Genomic DNA, 11,445 nt, shown 5'->3' with positions numbered 1-11,445 from the left:
CATTGCAGTTTCTCTCCAGACTAGATTCAGATAAGATTCACTCATCTTTCTGCTGTTCTCCACATAAACTGTGATCTCATTTTCTCTCTTACAGTTTTTTCATTCGTCCAGATTATCATTTATAATTATCTGCTGATCAAGAGATCTGTGATAATGGAACAATTTGGACAGCGGTTAGTCGTATTGAGCCTGTGCTTGCTGGCTGCTGTGATCATCTCTGAACAAAGTGAGTATTTAATCATTGCTCTCATCTAATTTTGTTAGTAATTAACAGCATTTTATGTCAATTTCAGTGCTTTGCCTTTGGATATTTCTGTTGTTTATCTTTTGAAAACAATCTTTTGCTCTCTATGTCTGGCAGAACTTCCAAATGAGGTTAGTCGTGATGATAACATTTGCACATCCAGCCGTCGGAACATGTCAGAGGCCTTTAACATGATCATACTTGAGTTTAGGTGGGATACCCAGGTTTGTTTTTCTTTATCTTGTCAAACAACAGTGGTAACTAAACAAGTAATGTACAATATAAAGTTAATCATGAATAAAGTGCCATGATGTTTTCTTATGTTGGAATGAAAGAGACTAAGTATCAAATGAAGTGCCTCTTATGCTTACCCAAAGATACAAAATGGAAGAACGAGTTAAAACTGAACACAATCTTGCTGCTCAAACTGTGTATAAACATCTTTTGAATATTTATTTGCTCCTTTTCCATTTTGCATTTACTTGTACTTGTACTTTCAATATAATTATGTTTAATATTTAAAAAATACTTTTCATACTTAAGTACAATAAATATCACATACTTTAAAACTTTTAATCAAGTAATATTTAGATGGTGACTTTGAAATTCAACCAAAGTCATTTTCTGGTAAGATATCTGTACTTTTACTTAAGTGTGGCTTTCAGGTACTTCATCCACCACTGTCCATGGGAATGTTGCACAGATTATATTTTTTAAGCTCTCAGATCAGAATTATGAAAGATATTTGAATCATCATGAGTGCGTCATATTCATCAGACTTATCATCAGAATCATGGGATGAAACAGACACATATACATTTTGATAGGAAAGTATGACCCCAGTAAACCATCTAGAGGTTCAGAGGTCATAATTGAAGTACATGTGAATGGAAAAGCATTTCTCTCTCTTGATGTACTTGAAGACTAAATGACTGAGAAATGACTAAAATCGTCGTCAAAATGGACAAACAAATTTTTTTTCTTCACCATAATTGTGCTCCTTGGTGTTACAACCTATTGCACACAAAACTTACAAGGATCTATGCATCTATCTATGTGGCTGTCGCAAACTGTAAAGCAAAAATGAGTGCTAACTACTTATTGCACAACACAAGCACATTACTATGGTATTTATAATTTATTAGCAGGTTCCTTTCATATGATGTGAATATTTGAGCAGAAAGTCCCACATAGATTGTCAAGTGAATAAAGTGAAAGGAAAACAATTGCTCTGGTAAAAAACGCTGTGTCAGTCCTGTTTTTGAATGTCCTGTTTATAGACCGACTTACTAATTTCAATGTCTATTTTAATACACAGTCTCATACACCATATATTGATCTGACATATGTATCGTTGTTATAGTCATGATTGGGAAACTGTAAATTGTGTGTCAGTCTGAGAACATACAGTTTTCTGTAATATGCTGATTTATGTACGAATGTTGCATTCCGTAAACATTACTTTTGCAAAACTGGCATCAAATGTGGAAAAAAACAACAACGTCATATTGTTGTAATGACAGAGTACTTGTATTATTTTCATGATGTTCCATGATGTTCAATCAGGAATGAGGAAGAACAAATCAACAAAACCAGTAAATCACACCTCCATAACTTTTCCTTTGTTACTCCCCTCCCACTCTGGCTCTTTTCTTTGTATCAAATGTGAAAATGGGTGGTGACATGTAAATCACACATTTCTTGCTTTTATCTTCCCCTTGTTCAGAGCAGTAGGCAGTTTCTCTTCAGACTTGATACAGGTAAGAAGCACCTGCACTCATTTAGTTTTCTCTGCAAACAATTGCTCTCGTTCTATTTTCACTGTTCTTATTTTCTGTTTTCAGACGTCAGCTCCAGTGTTCACTGCAGGCTATAAAGATCATTGCTATTATTGCTTATTTGATTAATGTAATTCTATTTTTCAATATGATTTTTGTATGCTTTTTGATTAACTCTCTCTATATATTGATATGTTGTGATTTTACATTTTAATGCTGAAGTGACACTTTCTAATAATTTGTCATCTATTTAAAAAAATAATTCAAATGGCTACAATGTCATCCCAGACTAGTTTAGAACTTAATTTAGTAATAGAACTTAATTTTTAGTAAATTAAGAATATTTACATAATGATAGATGAAAAACTTTTAAAATATACAGTACATTCAACCCTAAAATGAAAATTGTGTCATCATTTACTCACCCTCACGTGGTTTCAAACCTGTGAGACTTTCTATTTTCTGTAAAATACAAAAGATGTTAGGAAGAAGACACGTTCAGTCACCATTCACTTTCATTGCATCTTTTTTCCATAAGCAAGTGAATGGTGACTGAAACTGTCACACTGCCAAACATCTTTTTTGTTTCACTGAAGAAAGACATTCATATGGGTTAGAAGCAATGAAGAGAAATTTCCTTTTTGGGGGGTGAACTATCCTTTTAAATCTTTCACTTTATCAATATTTACCAGAAAGTGACAAGTGTTGTAGCATGTGAAAACCCACATGAGCTTTGTCACTGTCGTTGGTATCTTACGTTTAACAAAAGCTTGCACAACCGGATCGACAGCTCAATACACTTCACTGAGCATTTAAAAAGACTTATACGTTCACATTCTTTGCAAAATGATTGTATTACATTGATGGAAAGATAACTGGAATGAGCCACTGAGTATTCAATGACCAAATGAGAGTCTAATACCAGCTTATTGTTCCCAAAAACAGATTTATCTTGCAATGTTTTTTTTCCCTGTAATCTCTAGATCTAGGCTTATTGTTTCTAGGCTATATGAAATGGACTTATATGTCAGGTTTGGTCCTGTGTATGACTGTAGATTGCCGTGGTAACCTTAACGTTGTAACTAAAGACTAACTAATAGCAGGACTTAAACAGGAAGAGGAAGTAATGCAGATAACGTTCATCTCACGATCATATAACATTTCTTAAAATGTTATTTACTCAAATATAATGGTAGCTGTCTTAAGACCCATTAAGAAATATAAAGCTGAAGATAGCAAATTATCTACAATATTATCTGGAGAACATTTATTGTTAGTTTATGTATATATTTTTATAAACTTATAAACTGTTAAATGTATAAACCTGATGAAAAACCTTTTCGGCTGAATTTGATATTTTGAATAATGCTTTTCACAACAATTATTGTTCTGAAACGATTCTTATATGTAAGGAAAGAAAAGATGAACACATTATTTTTAAATGTCATGATTAGTAGAATTAAACAAAATAGTATCAACTAAATAAAAATGTGTCAAACATTTTAATTAATATCTTGTTAATACATTAACTTTGACAAACATAAAATAATGTTTACAAAAAATGTTCTCTCTGTCTCTCTCTCACTCTTTTTAACGGATCCCCGTACTAGCATCCAAATGATCTCAAAGCTGACACACGTGGACTAAAAACCACAAAACTACATTTTTTTTTATTTTACAGTCTCTCCTCATCTGAGTCTCAGCCTTGTTCTTGCAAAATATCTGCAACAATGGCACAATTTGGCCATCTGGTGGCAGTGTTGAGCCTGTGCCTGCTGGCTGCACTGGTGAATTCTCAACGTGAGTGTCCAATCAGTTTTCTTTTCATTGGAGATCATACAGCCCTATTACCTTCTAGTCTTTATCACAATGATCAGCATTAGGCATTTTTAAACAATTCAGATTTCAGTGATTTGCCATGTCATTTAATCATATCATCTCACTTTCAAATGGATCTAAAACCTTTTTGCTATGCTTTCTTTTTCTATAATAGAGAACACCCCCCCACATCCTCCTCCTATAGGACATGAGATCTGCACACACTACACTCAGGGTGGGACCCTCCTTCTGGATGGGCCTAAGGTCTTTGAAATGATGCTGATCGAGTTTGGACGGGCAATCCAGGTCTGTATACATGTGCTTTTCTTAAAGGGATAGTTCATCATATTCATAGTTCAAGAATATATAAACATTTTATATGATATTTATATAAATAGGTAGAGCTAAGGGGTCCATGAAAAATTTGGGTAGAGGGTAGGAAAAAGAAACCATGCCAACTGAACACAAAGTAAATATTTTCCAGATCATATTTTAATTATTTGCTTTATCTTTAGTACAGTTACAATTAGTGCTGTCAAATCGAATAATCACATCCAAAATAAAAGTTTATGTTTACATAATATGTGAGTACTGTGTATATTTATAAATATATATAAATGCACACACATAGGCTACATGTATATATTTAAGAAATATTTAAATGTATATCTATCTATCTATATTCATATTAATATATGATTTATATTATATGTAAATATAAATAGGCCTATATATTACATATAGGCCTATTTCTTAAATACATACATGTATGTGTGTGTATTTATATATACATATAAATATACACAGTACTCACTGTAAACAAACTTTTATTTTGGATGTGATTAATCGATTTGACAGCTCTAATTACAATATAAAATATAAAGTGTTTATGCATGAAAATATAGCTGCCTTTGTAATTTAGTAAGCTGGTCCTTTACAAAAGGATCGTCATATTTTGGCATCCTTTACATAAAGGTTGAAAATTGTACATGGACACCCTTATTATTCTCTGTCTCTCTCTGTAGACCCTGAACCCTATGGTGACTCAACAGTGGATGGACGAAGTAGATGCTGATCACGACAAACGCCTGAACATGGCGGAGTGTGCCAGTCTCGTCCAGAGAGTCTCTGACTCCGTTCAGAGGCCTCCGCAATAAAGAAGCCACATCTACTGATTAAAGTAACTTGTACTTGTGTACGGAAGTATATGAAGAAAAATAAGACTTCACAAACACTTATTTAGTATGTAGGTCTGTAACTTAATCTCATGTAATAAACACTGTAAGGCATCACTCAAATTCTAAATAATGTATTGTTTTATTAATTACTTTAAAACATGGAATTAAAGAATCTTAGTCAAAAATGAAAAAATAAAATTTGGTCAAAAACACACTTGTGATCTATGATGTCTCACTGTAGAATACTTAAGTTACATCTTGTGCTTTTGTACACTGGTTGTGGCTGTTGATGGCAATGAATGCAGGTAAAATAATAAAATATCTTTTTATTTACTAACACTCACAACACACCCGTCTAGGTTTAAAGGTTTTTAGGTATTTAGCTAGCGTTAGCATAGCTGCTCTTGGTGTTCTTTAAAGGAGTCATATGATGCGATTTCAATTTTTCCTTTCTCTTTGGAGTGTTACAAGCTCTTGGTGCATAAAGAATATCTTTAAAGTTGCAAAGACTAAAGTCTCAAATCCAAAGAGATATTCTTTATAAAAGTTAAGTCAACCACGCCTACCTAAAACGGCTCGTTCTAACACGCCCCCACATGTCTACGTCACGATGTGGGAAGATTTGCATAACGCCGCCCAAATGTTCACGCAAAGAAAGAAGGCGTAACTTTTATTCTCGCTGTAGTATTGTTGTTGCCGACACCGCCATGTCATGAAAGCGCTGTGTGTTTGTGTTCTGTGTGTTTCGTTGTGAAAGCGAAAAATAATGTTATTTTTTTAGCAACATCATATGATCCTTTAAGTAGGCCTACTCATACCTCAATGGTGTTAAATGCTCATGCCACACTGCCATTGACGAGTATTAGCAATTCACTGATATTTGTGAGTTTTATTAAAGCGGTTTTTCAAAATAATTTATTCGCTTACCTGTCCAATGAATAAAGGAGCAACTTGGGCACAGGATTTTCTCTGTCATCAAATCTTTCCACTTCGTGTACGCATTAGCCATAGATATACACTATGTATCTATGTGCTGTAGCGATGTTTATGTTTGTTTTTATATATGGTTCTTTCTGTCATCTGCCTAAAGACCTTTTCTGTTTGTTTGGCCGCTCAGGTAGGCTTCTCCCATGGTCTCAGCTGGCAAAGCTCGATAATAAGTTTAATTCTTAATTTTTGCTTATCTCAGCAAACTACACTACTTATTAGCGTATCAACAAATGTGTACCCCAGTGAGCGTGAGGATTTTGTCCGTTGTTTACTGAAAGACCACGTTCAAGTTAAAGGGTGAAATACACTGAGAAAGATGACCAGCACCATGGATAATTAAAACACTTTTTACAGAAAACTATTATGTGTACAGTCTTTATCTAATGTGAGTGCACACCATTCAGACGGCTCTTCACAAAACCCATTTTAATTCTTAAATGGATAGATCACCCAAAAATGTCATTATTGTAATTTTTTCTCATAAATTCTTTATTGTCATAAATTCTGTCATTATTTAGGCATCCCAAGTTGTTCCTTCTTTTTTCTTTCTTCTGTTGAACACAAAAGAAGATATTTTGAATTTGAAGAATGTTGGTGACCAAACAGTTCACCATTGACTTCCATAGTACTTTTTCCCACCAACTGTTCACAGTCACATCAGTGAGACATTAGCAAAGAAGGTCCATTGTCATATATCAATAATGTACAGATGCATGCAGCACCGTTTACTCGGGTCACTTTCAACAAAGTGATTTTTATTTTTTTTTGTAACCACTTCAGATTTGTGTGTTGAAAATGCAACAAAATTAAATCCAATGAGAAATCTGTGTTCCTAATGTTAAACTACAGATTGAATAGATGAAAGCATTTCGCCAGTGGAATTTCACTGTACCCTTAATGTGTAAAACTTTGAGACAGAGCGCAACGCGTCATAATCTGAAAACTACGCCCACCGGGAAGCTTTCTAAAAACTTTCTATTGCGGGAAACTGCCTCCTTGTCATTTCTGACTTATAACCAGAGGTGTAAAGAGTACATACAAACCATACTTGAGTAAAAGTACAGATACCTTACAGTGAAAATTACTCCCCTACACGTTACAAGTCACCAATTCCAAAACAACTTGAGTAAAAGTCTTAGAGTATCTGACTTTAACAGTACTTAAGTATTTTACTTATACTAAATATAGGCTCAAAGATGCACTAGTCAAAGAGACATGCCAGTGAAAAACTGTAACGTTGTGGAGAAGCTGCGGAAAACAGGCAGAGGCAAGGATATATGTGCTGGTATTTCATGGAAAAGCTAGAACAAACAATAAACCAAAAACCAAAGGGAACAAAGAACAGAATGACTGGCAAACAGACAACCATTACATCCAACAACTCACAAGGAACTAAAGGAAACACTAGGGCTATATATACACACAGGGGGCTAACAATCTTAACAAAATAAGACACCTGGGGAGACTAATCAAGGGGAACTAATGAACAAACTGACTACAAACACCAGGTAAGGGCAAAACGCACAAAACGCAGTACTTTCAGTGACCTGTAATTGGCAGTATCGGGTCTTTTGTAGCAGAAATAAACTGCTGCAGAAAAAGCTAGGTCCATGCAAAATGTAATGTGTAACTGCAACACTCATTTCAAATGTAGTGGAGTAGAGAGTAAAAGTTGCTCATATCTTTGATACTCAGTACAACTACAATGTACCTGAAAAGATACTCAAGTACAGTAACTAATTACGTTTACTCCAATACTTTACACCTCTGCTTATAACAAAAAACAGAGCAATGCCTAAAAGCTGCTATGTGACAAGGTGTACAGTAAACAAGCTAAAAAAAAACAGAACTACGTTTTTATAAGCTGTCAACCCCAAAAAACGAGCATTTAGGACACAAATAGTTGTAGATGTCAGGGTATTTCACGTTGGGCCGTTCATTTGTATCATTTCTCAAACAAAAGGAAGGTTAGGAAAAGGGACACTGACATAGACCAATAAATATAATATTATATTATAATATATAATTAATATATCTCCTCCTCTCAGATTCACATAGGGTGGTGAAATAATTTGGATGGTTAAAAAAGAATGTATGTTTCCTGTCGCCGATTACGTTTCCCTCTAGTGGGCGCAGTTCTCAAAGTATATCACGTTGCGCTCTACTTTTGTGTCCTAAACGCTCGTTTTTTGGGTCGACAGCTTATAAAAACGTAGTTCTGTTTTTTTTTAGCTTGTTTGCTGTACACCTTGTCACATAGCAGCTTTTAGGCATTGCTCTGTGTTTTGTAAGTCAGAAATGAGGCAGCTTCCCGCAATTCATAGCTTTCAGTCACGTGACCGGCTTGAAGACAAAACGTCCATAGAACTGCAGCACGAGCCACTCAATTTTTCATGTTTCCCAGCCACAAATATTTAGATCACCTCTCAAAAGAATAAAACAAAGGTATGTAAACAAAAATGCAAGTTTTGGCCATTTGCAATCCATATTAATCACAGTGCGACAAAACGTTGTAAAAACACTTAAAGTGCCTTAATATATTTAAAACAGTAATATTAAAAGATAAAATTCAGTAATCACCATATTAATGATGCACAGTTTACATAGGCAAGCAGATAAGGCCGGAATGTTTTCCTTATAATGGTTTTCTATGGGAAACCATTTAATGTAAAACTTTGCACATTGTGTTTATATTCTGGGTATATCTGCGTGCCTGTACAAAATATACATAATCAATAAGGTGTTTACTGAATTTCGCCTTTTAATATCTGCGTTTTACTACATTACTACTTAATGCAATCTGCGTAAAAATAACTGGCGGTCAGTGGAGCAAAGCTTCGTTTTTCCCTCCAGGTGGGCGTTCTTATAAGGGTGTGACTTCACGTGAAAACTATCAATGGAAAGTCAATGGAGAGTGGGCGTGGCCTAAATGCGCTCTGTCTCTATTGAACGCACTTTTAAAGGCTCCAGTTCAGGCAAGGTGTTGAGATTTGGCTGGTTAAAGTGATCTAAGCCTCTGGAGGTGGATGTTGTAACTACACCATCTGATTGCAAAAGGCATCTTTATCCATTGACAGCCATTTAAATGTATCTGTGTAATAAATTATTCCGCAAGCAGAATATAAATCACAAATATTTTGTTATATTGTAGTAGATTGTAACTACACCATCTGATTGCAAAAGGCATCTTTATCCATTGACAGCCATTTCGTCGTGGAAGGCTGGAAGTCGTGGCTTAATGGTTAGAGAGTCGGACTCGTAACCCAAAGGTTGCGGGTTCGAGTCTTGTACCGGCAGGTGTGGGGTGGGGGGAGTGAATGTACAGTGCTCTCTCCCACCTTCAATACCACGACTGAGGTGCCCTTGAGCAAGGCACCGAACCCCCAACTGCTCCCCGGGCGCCGCAGCATAAAAAATGGCTGCCCACTGCTCTGGGTGTGTATTCGCGGTGTGTGTGTGTGCACTTTGGATGGGATAAATGCAGAGCACTAATTCTGAGTATGGGTCACCATACTTGGCCACATGTCACTTCACTTCACTTCACGATATGTTACCGGTGCCCAATTATTTTTTGGAGAGCTCTTAAAACAGAGAAATGTATTTGTTCATAGTTTGCTGCTTGGACATCACAGCTCATAACAGTTCAGCTCAGCAGCAGCCATTAAAATGAGTAGTCCAAATGATACAGTACAGAAAAATAAAGTAGGTAAAAATTGAAATAACAGCTTGAAAGTTTTGATGGGATAAATGCAGAGCACTAATTCTGAGTATGGGTCACCATACTTGGCCACATGTCACTTCACTTCACTTCACGATATGTTACTGGTGCCCAATTATTGCTCTTAAAACAGAGAAATGTATTTGTTCATAGTTTGCTGCTTGGACATCACAGCTCATAACAGTTCAGCTCAGCAGCAGCCATTAAAATGAGTAGTCCAAATGATACAGTACAGAAAAATAAAGTAGGTAAAAATTGAAATAACAGCTTGAAAGTTTTGAGTCTGTATAGTGTTGCTCATAAATGCCTGCCTAAAGCAACTGCACATGAAACAGAGAAGATGGGGAGACAGTTGGACAGGAGAAAAACAAGGTCACCATTATAGTCTGTGACCTTTTAACCTAACCTGTTTTACTAGCAGAAGTTTAACCCCCTGAAATCTTCCAAATGATACAGTACAGAAAAATAAAGTAGGTAAAAATTGAAATAACAGCTTGAAAGTTTTGAGTCTGTATAGTGTTGCTCATAAATGCCTGCCTTTAAGCAACTGCACATGAAACAGAGAAGATGGGGAGACAGTTGGACAGGAGAAAAACAAGGTCACCATTATAGTCTGTGACCTTTTAACCTAACCTGTTTTACTAGCAGAAGTTTAACCCCCTGAAATCGATGACAGAGGTCAGCAGGTGCCGGAGGGGTGTTGCCTGTCTGTGCCTGTGTCTTCTGCTCTCTGTCTCACGTTTATTACTTTTCTCTCTAGATTTGAAGAATGGAGTCTATCTATTAAAAACATGTTGGTACAACTTGTGGTACTTTTGGCTCCTTTGTTAACATCTACAGTTCTGGCATAATGACAGAAGCAGACAAATGCAAACAAGCACAAGGAGACAGAGATAATTAAGGCTGTTAGGAAAAAGGAGACCTGAATGAAATGAAAGTAAACAGAACAAACGCGATACAGGAGATGAGAAGGGCTGAAGGAAAAAACGGAGAGAGCGGCACATTCCTCTTCCTCTGTCTCTGCTCCCCTTGTTCGGGCTCTTCAAAACAACAGCTGGAGCTCTCAGAGGTGTGTTTTACTTGCTGAAAGCTGAAACATATGAGCTGACATTGCACACACACACACGTGGCTGTATGCTGATGCAGCAAACACACTACTGTTTTTCAGAGTTCAGCAAACAAGTTTAAAGTGCTCCTGCACATTTATAACAATTATTTTGATCATACATTACGGATCACACAGCAACGACAAGGAGACCTTAAGCCACACTTCAAAATGTATGTTTTATGAAGCAAAGTTATCAAACAAGATCAGTAGTTTCTGCAAACACATTATGCTGGCGATATCATTATTTTCTGAGCCATTTTTTTATGTTATTGTCATTCTTTTTGCATGTTTTCATGTAAAAAACATTTATATCACTACATTTGTGTTATATTACCTTGGCCTTCAATTTCAGAAAACTAGTTAATGCTGTTGTGGGGGTGTTTCGACCACAATGGCTGAGGGAGAGACGGTTAATTTGACATCTACATTTACATTAATTTAGCATACACGTTTATCCAAATCGACTTACAAATGAGGAATACAACAAGCAAGTTATCATCTTCCTTCTTATTTCTGACCACCATAATCAATCTCTTGACATCTACATTTACATTAATTTAGCATACACGTTTATCCAAAGCGACTTACAAATGAGGAATACAACAAGCAAG

Source organism: Sinocyclocheilus grahami, unplaced genomic scaffold, assembly GCF_001515645.1.
Source record: "Sinocyclocheilus grahami isolate Dianchi unplaced genomic scaffold, SAMN03320097.WGS_v1.1 scaffold40.1, whole genome shotgun sequence".
In the NCBI taxonomy this organism is placed as follows: Eukaryota; Metazoa; Chordata; class Actinopteri; order Cypriniformes; family Cyprinidae; genus Sinocyclocheilus; species Sinocyclocheilus grahami.
Note: the sequence above shows the minus strand (reverse complement) of the source record.